Source organism: Bison bison, unplaced genomic scaffold (assembly GCF_000754665.1).
Source record: "Bison bison bison isolate TAMUID 2011002044 unplaced genomic scaffold, Bison_UMD1.0 scf7180017864322, whole genome shotgun sequence".
In the NCBI taxonomy this organism is placed as follows: domain Eukaryota; kingdom Metazoa; phylum Chordata; class Mammalia; order Artiodactyla; family Bovidae; genus Bison; species Bison bison.
The window spans coordinates 2,269,275-2,279,081 of record NW_011494894.1 but is presented as its reverse complement, the minus strand read 5'-3'; the positions used below and the strand labels follow the sequence as shown (position 1 = coordinate 2,279,081).

The following is a 9,807-nucleotide window of genomic DNA, read 5'->3' as shown; positions in this document are numbered from 1 at the left end:
TGATTCCATCACTACGTGACAAAGATAAAGGACATGCAGATAGGCATTTTATGAGTGCAAACAGATTCAGTTTTTAAAAGTCAAGGTCATCATTAAGTAAAATGAAAGAAGCAAGAGAAAGCAAGGACAAGTAGAGATTTTTTTTTTTTTAATTGGATGTAAAGCCTCCAGGAGAAGCAAATTCCTCTGGAAACAGCCCAGCCTGTGGCATTTCTTCTTTTTTCAAAGGCTGGTTTTGTTGGGTTTTTAACTGAGAGCCTCAGGATGGAAGGAGAAGCTATCTCCCCAGCACAGAGTTTTCCCCCTCTTTTCCAAAGGGAAGGCAGATTTGGGAAACTGGCACTGCCCCTACCCAGATGGCAGCCAGCAGCTGGCTCTGGCAAGGGCAAGTTCTCACTCCCGGCTGCTGGCTGCCCAGCCCCTCCCGTTTCCCCAGCAAGGCCGGGCCATTAGGAAGGAGAGAATGCGAGAGCCCTGCCATGCCAGTGGCTCCTCACCACCCTGACCCAGCTTCCCTGGCTCTGGCACCCGGGCCCACAGCCGGGGAGCCGGGGAGCGGACCCAAAGGCACGAGCCAGCAGCCTCAGCCTCCCGCTTCCCACCTCAGCTGCTGACTTGGCCCCGGCACGATGGCCGCTGACATCCACGGGGCCATAGCGCGAGGGACAAAGAGTGGCAGTGACTTCAGCGCGCATGGCCTGGCCACAGCACCGCTGGCTGGTTGGGTACCAGGGCTCAGATATCAGCCTGGTGGCCCGTGGCCACCCCTGTCCCATACCAGACACCACCCCGGCGCTCCCCAGATCACACCTGTCCCCGTGGTCTTCACCGGAGGCACATTGTTCTTTTTCCCGTCTTTTCTTCCTTTTCCTTCCTCCTCTCTCTTTCTTCCTTGTGTTCCCTTCTCCTCTCCTCTTCGCTCCTCTTTTCTCTTCCATTCCTCCCTCTCCTCCAACCCGTCTCTCTTCACAGGGTGTCTTTCTCCTACATCCTTGCTTTCCTCCTCTTTACTTTAATCTTCAAACACGTATTGACTACACCTTCTCTATCAGTCCGTCTACTAGACTCTGGCAGGTCACAGATACCGTATTCTTGGCCCTGCCTCTGACGTTTGTACATGAGATGAGTCTATGACAACTGATGAAGACAGAGTGTGTGAAGTACTAAACATGCCCACAAACGACTCGGACAACAGAGGAAAGGGTCACCGGTTTCTGCCTGACCCATTTTGGGGAAAAATTTGCTGAGGAGCTGCCATTTTTCAGTTCGATTGCTTACTCGGCTTTGCATGTTCCTGAGGAAAGATATAGATTTCCAAGTCTGGTTGGAAAAATGGGAGCTTTGATTTTTGTTTCAGTTTCTGTTTATGAATTCAGATTCTAAGGCTTTGAATTTTCATCAAATCCGGTTTATCCATTTTTCTTTCTTTGATGGATAGTACTGCTATCGTATCAAAGAGCTTTTTGCAACTAGCCCAACGTTGTAGAGATTTTCTGCTGTATTTTCTTTTAGAAATTTCATAAATTTGCAATTACATTTACAGTCTATGAACCGTTTTGAATTAATTTTTGTTTATAGTATGTATAGAGGGTGTTTTTTGTTTTGTTTTCCATCGTCGTCGGTTAGTCACTAAATCGTGCCCGACTCTTTGCGACTCCATGGACTGTAACTCACCAGGCTCCTGCGTCCATGGAATTCTCCAGGCAAGAATACTGGAGTGGGTTGCCATTTCCTTCTCCATTGTTTTTTTCGCATATTGACATCCAATTGTTCTGGTACCATTTCCTGAAAAGACTATCCCTTCCCTATTGAACTGCCTTTGCATCTTTTCAAAGGTAACTTGACTATATTTGTGTGGGTCCACTGGTGGATTCTTCGAGAGCATTTTAATGTCCAGTGTGTTACTGAACGCATTCTGTCTCTGTGTTCTTATCTCAAAATAAATGCATTCCTACTGTGTAAATAGCACCCTATGCAGGAACTACAGTTACTACTTGACTGGGCAAAAGAAAAGAAGTTTGGGCAAATACAGATTAGAATTCACTCTGCCCCTGATTGCAGCATGACTTTTGGGTTTTGGACTTTTTGATCTTAAAGGAACACAAGTGGGACTCGATAAGAAGTGTCATGAAGATTAATGAGGGACATGGCTAGGAGAGGACCTGGGATTTGCCTCATCTGCATCCAGATATTTGTTTAATTCCCTCTGTTTCCTTTTGCAGTGAAAATATTTTTGGGGGGATGCGACTGTGATATGAGAATAATTATATTGTTAGACTATAAGCACTTTCAAGGAAGGTCTGTCTTCTTTTGTAAAAAGTGAAACACTTCTGTGGCCCCTTCAGTAGGCAGTAAACAGGTCCTCAGTATCTCTTGTTTATCTTCTGCTGCATCAAATCAAATACAAAGATTACTCAGAAAATGTGTTTAATGTTTTAGTCCCCGTGACATTCCTTTGGCTTTCCTTTACCAATAGAATTAGTCTTTTACAATTTTGGAATGAAAAGTATGCAAAATGGTGTCTTCATATTGCTTAACTGCTTTCCACCCATGCCACTCATTTCTGATTTTTCATGGCTTTAAGCCACCATCTGCGGGGAGGGTGGGAAGGACACTTGTAAGGTCACTGTGTCCTGCCCTCCAGCCTCAGGCCTGGCTGCACTTGGGCTACAGATGTTTCTATCTTTCCTGAAAGGTTTTCAGAGCTTCCTTCTCATCTTCAGAGGTCTCATCTTCAGGGTAGGCCCCCAGCTCTTACCTCCAAGGACCGTGTTCCTGGTTGATGGGCAAGGAAACTTCATTCCTACCAGACACCCTGGACAGCTTGTACTATGATATTGTTTTGTGACTTTGACCAACTTTGCTTTCTTTTCTTTTATAAATCATTCAAACACTTCAAGTCCAAATATTAACACTGGGGACAGCTTGTGATTAACCTCTCTCTACTCCAAGAAGTAACCAGCGTCAGTGATTCTTCCTTCTAAAATTGCTTAACCAGTTTTTAATACACCAAAAAGACTTTTGCCCAGAGCCCTCTGGCCATCTATTTTCCTTAATGGTCTTTTATGGGGGACCTTATCAAAAGCTTGCAAGGAAATCCAAGTAAATTATGTTCCTTCGTTCACCTTTACCTACTATTTCATTAACTTTTTCAAAAACAATATGACATAGTTTTCAACATAATTAAAGGGGTTGGGAAAAAGGGAACTTTAACTACCGCCTGACAGTTTCCGGAGTTGCCTACGAGAGCTGGGTCACTGCTCATATTCTGCCTCTGCTTAAGGACACTAATTCATTTCCCAGGCTGTCTGGCGAGGTCAGCCACTGGTTCAAGGTGGAAATGACAAGTTTTTAGGCTTTCAAGTGTGCAGTACTCAGCTCTCCAGAGAGCATGAAGGAAGGAAACCACAAGTTTATCCAGGTCTGGCCCAGAGAAAGAGGAAATGATGGGACGAACCAAGACGAAGGCAGGGGTGGTGTCTCCGTGGAAGGGGGAGCCAGCCCCGGAGGGCTCAGACAGTCCCAGATCGCTCTTTATTCTCTGTATGGGAAAAAGGAAGGGCTTATCGTCGCATTTGGGAAAACTTTCAGTGTTCCAGGGGAGGTGTGTAAGGCTAGAATGCAAGGGTGGGCAGACGCTGGTCAAATGAGGAGGAAAGGGATAGAAATAAGCTCGCACAACGGGTGGCAGCAGCTTTTAAAAGGACGCTAATCATCGTCATCATAACTGCAGGGTATTTATTGAGTGTCTCCTACGTGAAAGTATGTGCCAGGCATGCGCAAATGCCTCTTGCATTTACGCTTAATAACCTGGAAGGGTAGATATCATTATCCTCACTTACAAATGAGAAAAATAAGGCACAGGGAACTGAAAGGATCTGAAGGTCACACAGTTAATACATTATCAGATTTGGGAGGCTACCTTCTCGCCCTAATTCTGAAGTACGTAGATTTTCATGATGCTAGCTACTCAATTTTTAGCCAATTTAGTACCAAATTCTCCCATAAGTCAAATATTCTGGTTAACAAAATGTTCTAGACATTCTAAGTATGAATTAGCAGTTTTCATAAAATAGGAATCATTACTCGATGGTTAAAAAGCAGCCACTGTTTAATTTGTATGAATGATTCGCAAAAGCATTTAAGGTTTATAGTCCTCAAAGCATCTTTATGAGCCTCCATTTTTACTGGTCTGAGAATTTGGAAGTACTTGTGTACAGAGGGCTCTGGCTGACAAAATGCTAGTAAAATTGGCTTTTTCTGTAGAAAGGAACTAGCAAAGAAAAGCTGAGAAGCTTCCATTTCTTTCTGGCTTACTTCTTGGTTTCCACTGGCTCAAGGCCTGTTTTTCCTTATGTCTGAAGGAATGGGCCATTTTTAGTCTCTTCCCCAACTTCAGAAAGCCCACCATAATTGTCCTACCACATGCTTCATCCATCCTGCCCAGGATGTGATGCCCTCATATGAGACAGCATTTCTACAGTGTGTTTTGGAGACCTGCAACCTCTCTCCCCGGGTGGCCCTGCAGGCTGCTGTGTTCCAGGGATCAAGACGCCTCACCTTCTGGTCCTGCACGCTTCTTTCAGTGTCTAGGGGAACACGTGGCTGTCTGAAGGCACCTGGGCCAGGCTGAGGGGCCCAGCCACTAGGTCCACACTCCTGACTTCTCAAAACAATGACCCTTCAGACCAGGAGCCTGAGAAGCTGAGAAACCAAAGAAACAACTTGGGTGTTTCTTTAAAGAATGAATGTGCTAATTGGAGGGACTGCAACCATAGTGGTCAGAGAGAAAAAATACATCCTTCCATCTAGCACCAAAACTGGGAACTTGGGTGGGAAAAGCAAGTCCCCCATCTTAGGAGGGAAGGTAGCCTGGGCTGCTGGTCTTCAGTAAGGTCCGATAAAGTCCAAGGTTGGTGGTTTGAAGTTCCAGAGTCCATTTCCAGAGAACAGGGGGCATCAGCTCCGTCCACTGGGTGTGCAGCCCTTAGGCAGGTGTCTGTGTGACTTGCTGGGCAGAAGGGCAGTCCCTGGACCATGTGGGCAAGTAGCAAGTGTCCTGCCACAGTCATGCGCCCGTGTGCCCATTCTAGCTCTGCACCTTCTAGGCTTGGTGACCTTGGACAAATAGATTTTGATTTATTCATCAGTCTCAGTTTCCTCATCAGGAACATAGGAACAATGATGATTTGAGGAGTATGAAAAATAGTGAGTGTGTTAAAGTGCCTGACAACACATAGCCAATGATGTCTTTCTTATAAATTTCTGTCCTGTTATCTTTCTAAATGCCAAATAAAGATTCACTGCACAGCTAATGTGAGCAACTTTGTGTTCTCTATAATCTCTCCATGGATGGTAAGGAAATAGCATTTCTTGGATGAAGATGTAGTGACTAAATCCCACTCCCTCTTTGGACCTATGATGTGAAAAACTTTTTAGTAATTTACTAATAGATGAAAAATCTTGTACTCTGTGGCTGTCTTACTCTAACTCCAGGCCCCTGCACAACTTCTGGCCTCTCAATACCATGGTATCCTCCCACTGGAGTACAGGGAAACTTCCAGATTCCATGTGTACCAAGAGAAGGCCTTGAGAGGTCAAAAGCTCTACTTTAAAGGCACCTAAACAGCACCCCCAGCCGAGGTGACCTGCCTGGCAATGGTACCATATTGCTGAAGTTTCAATATACATGCAAGCTTCTAGAAGGAGGGGCGTTGGGATTGACACCCTCCTGGTACGTTCACAGGAAAGCAGAGAGCGAGTCCCACTGCTCTGGGGGGCTCTTAGTGTGGGCGGCATGGGTGGGCAGGCACACACTTAACTGGCTATTCCTTTTTCCCTCATTTTTTCCATTTCTTCCTCGTCCCAGTTTCCGCACAACTTTCAACTTTCACCCCAGACAGGTGAAAATGCCCTGTATGTCATAGTCTAAATTCTCTAAACGTATGAACTTCTGCACAGTCATTCCATGTATTGGTGTGCTTACATAAAGAGAGGTTTTGAAGTTTAGAAATCCCTTTTTCTTGAAGCTTAGTTTTCAAGATTAGCATTTGATTAAGCTCTCAAACAGAGAAGGCGATGGTACCCCACTCCAGTGTTCTTGCCTGGAGAATCCCAGGGATGGGGGAGCCTGGTGGGCTGCCGTCTATGGGGTCACACAGAGTCGGACACGACTGAAGTGACTTAGCAGCAGCAGCAGCAGCAAGCTCTCAAAAAGAGTAACTTGCTGGTAAAAGCTGAGCAATGACTTCCTTTTTTCCAGCAGATATTTACTCATCACTTGAAGATTGGCAAACATTGATCTGATGGATAGAAACCATAAGGACTCACAGTTTAAAGGAAAAGGGAGATTATTTCACTTTAAAAACCGATATGTTAGGTATAGTTTGGAGATTATGCCACCTTGGTTATCGACTATGTAAGTGGAGTTTATGGATAGCATTGGGGAAGGAAGGTCCTTGGCTGAAGGGGCTGTCAAAGCTCTTACCAGTGTATTACCAGTTTGTGCTGAGACTGGGAAGTAGCACTTAGACAGTGCCTATGCTGAAACTTCCAAAGGTGGGACTTTGCTGTGCTGTCTGCCTTTTCTGCTCACTATGTCTCACCTTTAGAAGCATCTACTAATTTCCTTTCCTTAAGGATTCATATAAACTCATTGTTAGAGTTGATTAGCAGTCTTCTTTGTCTTTGTTTTTAGGAGGTGACTTTTTACTCACTTTGCTTGAAGAAAACAAGAAGCTGCAATCTTGCCAAGTAGAACTTAATCAGTACTTTATTAAATCCAATTCACAAATATTCATTGGGTGCCTATGTGCCAAGCCACCATTCCGGGCACTTGGCATGTCTCTGTTATAGTACCAAGTACAGATGAGTAGAAAAAAAGGACATTGCAGGAGAAGGGGAATAGAAAGTCAGGGATTAATTGCCCTAGAAAAGCACCAAACACATCTTACATCATCAGAATCATGATGATGCATGATTTTGCCTCTCTGCAAAAGTTTTGTGGTTAGTGAAATCTGTTATGCATGCATGCTAAGTCACTTCAGTAGTGTCCATCTATTTGCAACTCTATGGACTATAGCCCACTAGGCTCCTCTGTCCATGGGATTCTCCAGACAAAAATACTGGAGGGGGTTGCCATGCCTTCCACCAGGGGATCTTCTCAACCCAGGGATCGAACCAGCGTCTCTTACATTATATTACATTGCCTGCGTCTCCTGCATTGGCAGGTGAGTGCTTCACGACTAGCACCACCTGGGAACCCCAGAATATGTTAGAGCTACATCCATATTGGTACCCTCTGGAAATACAACAGATCTTCAGTAACTGGAATATTGCTGTTTTTAATTCATAAAATGAAGTATCATTTTATGTAGAATGAATTTGTAGCACTGGTGATAAAGTTCATTTATCTTCAATTGCTTGTCTTTCCAGTCTGGCTGATCTCCTCAGCATTTTCTACTTTACCAAGTTTTGTGATGAAATGTTTCCCCTGCTCTGACCATCTGCAGCTTGGTGTCCTCCAAACTCATGAGGTTACCTTCTTCATAGAGACGTCTTTGGCTCCTCCAGCCAATGTTGACGTGAATTCTCTTTCTCAATCTCTGTCATATCTCTAGTTCAATTCACATAGTTGGCCTCAACACTACATTAATGGCAGGATCTAGGTCTTAAATTTTCTTTGCATTTTCTATAATGCCTAGAAAATTATATAAAACATTATAGGCCTAAATAAATATGTAGGTCGGTATATACTTATTGAGTACTTTTAGGGATGATGACAAAATAGTTAATACTCAGTACAGCATGGACACTGATCACTGAGAGTACTCTGACCAATTCATATTGTCTGAATATCAGCCACACTTACACACACACACACACACACATATGGAATACTTACAATATTACATGGGGTGCATACATCACCTTTCATTTCATAGAAAAGAGATGAGGGAACCGAGTTTCAGAGAAGCTCGTTACTTGCTTGGGACACACAACCGATGGAAGACCCTAGGTTCACTCAGCACCTGTGTTCTTTCCACTGAACTCCTGTGCTGATTCCTACTTGCGGTGGGTCAGGTCCTCTCTCTCCCTGGGCTGAGTTGTGCCTTTCAGAGGAGAGGGAGTTGGGTGACTGTCGAGTCTGCCTAGAGTACACAGATAGTCAGCTACTTAGACTGAGCCGTCGGCACTGTGGGGACCTGCATGGTCGTGCTTAACATCTACGGCCAGTTCGCACACTGTTTTGCCTGCGTTGTAAAGATTTGGTCAGAGACAGTTATTTTACAAAGCCAGAGATCTGGTGGCTTGTGCGATGATTCTTAGCAGCTCCCTTCGAATCTCTCAGTATTTCCATTTTATCTTGTTTAAGTGGTGAAATATTGTACTTGCCCTAAATTTCTCATAAATTATTTTAAAATCTTTAATCTGCATTTTTAATATAAAAATTAAATGTCATTATTATCCAACAATCTAATTGGTGATTAAGAAAACATAAGTCATCGCTTCTCAGTTTGGCCAGTCAGTAGTGAAGAGTGAGGTGAATGATACTTTCTAATACAGGATTGAGAGCCATGAGCTCCTCAGTCCCACCCCATTTCCTGTTCCTGAGCACACAGGATCACTTCATTTCCTCCTTGTTGGGTTGGGGTCATGTGACGGGGCTCTGGCCAAAACAGTTAGGACTGAGGGATATAAGCCACCTCTAGTTCTGCCCCTTAGAAGCATGTTCTGGCTTTTGCTTTCCCGTCCACAGTGAGTTTAGATGCCACTGGTTTGTGATTGCAACATCATGAAAGGGAAGGAGTTTGGGTTCCTGAATATCCACTTGGAAGAGAGCCTCCAAAGAGAGCTGCCAGACTTTCACTGGACAGTGACACGAGGGAGAAATAAACCTAGTGGTGTGAGACCACGGAGATTGTCATTATAGCAACTGGTATGTATTGCTCTGATACAGAAATTGGTACTGGAAGTGGGGTACTGACATAGCTAAATTGCATTCTTTGACTGCTACACTAGCTTAAGTGTGTTATCACTCATTTCGGAATTCAGCAACAGGCTGAAAAGAAGCTAATACCAGAATCTGGAAAGATGGAAATTCAGTTTATGCGGTGACAAATTTGGTAGAGTTATTGCCTCCTATTGATTAAAAGGTAGTCACATCACAGTTTTTATCACGAGGCTAAGTGTTTAGAAAACAGAATCCTAGCAGTGTTTTGGGCTTATCTAGACTGTATGATGACTCAGGAAAGAATTCATGAGTTTGCTAGCAAAAATAGAATCAGTTCAGTTCAGTTCAGTCACTCAGTTGTGTCTGACTCTTTGCAACCCCATAAATCACAGCATGCCAGGCCTCCCTGTCCATCACCAACTCCCAGAGTTCACTCAGACTCACGTCCATCGAGTCGGTGATGCCATCCAGCCATCTCATCCTCTGTCGTCCCCTTCTCCTCCTGCCCCCAATCCCTCCCAGCATCAGAGTCTTTTCCAATGAGTCAACTCTTCACATGAGGTGGCCAAAGTACTGGAGTTTTAGCCTTAGCATCATTCCTTCCAAAGAAATCCCAGGGCTGATCTCCTTCAGAATGGACTGGTTGGATCTCCTTGCAGTCCAAGGGACTCTCAAGAGTCTTCTCCAACACCACAGTTCAAAAGCATCAATTCTTCGGCGCTCAGCCTTCTTCACAGTCCAACTCTCACATCCATACGTGACCACTGGAAAAACCATAGCCTTGACTAGACGAACCTTTGTTGGCAAAGTAATGTCTCTGCTTTTGAATATGCTATCTAGGTTGGTCATAACTT

The 9,807-nt window shown here is 44.3% G+C and overlaps 1 pseudogene; it reads left to right on the top strand.

Annotated features, from left to right (window-relative positions):
• Nucleotides 1-629: 629 nt before the first annotated feature.
• Nucleotides 630-9,807, top strand: part of LOC104998100 — a 53,782-nt pseudogene continuing 44,604 nt past the window's right edge.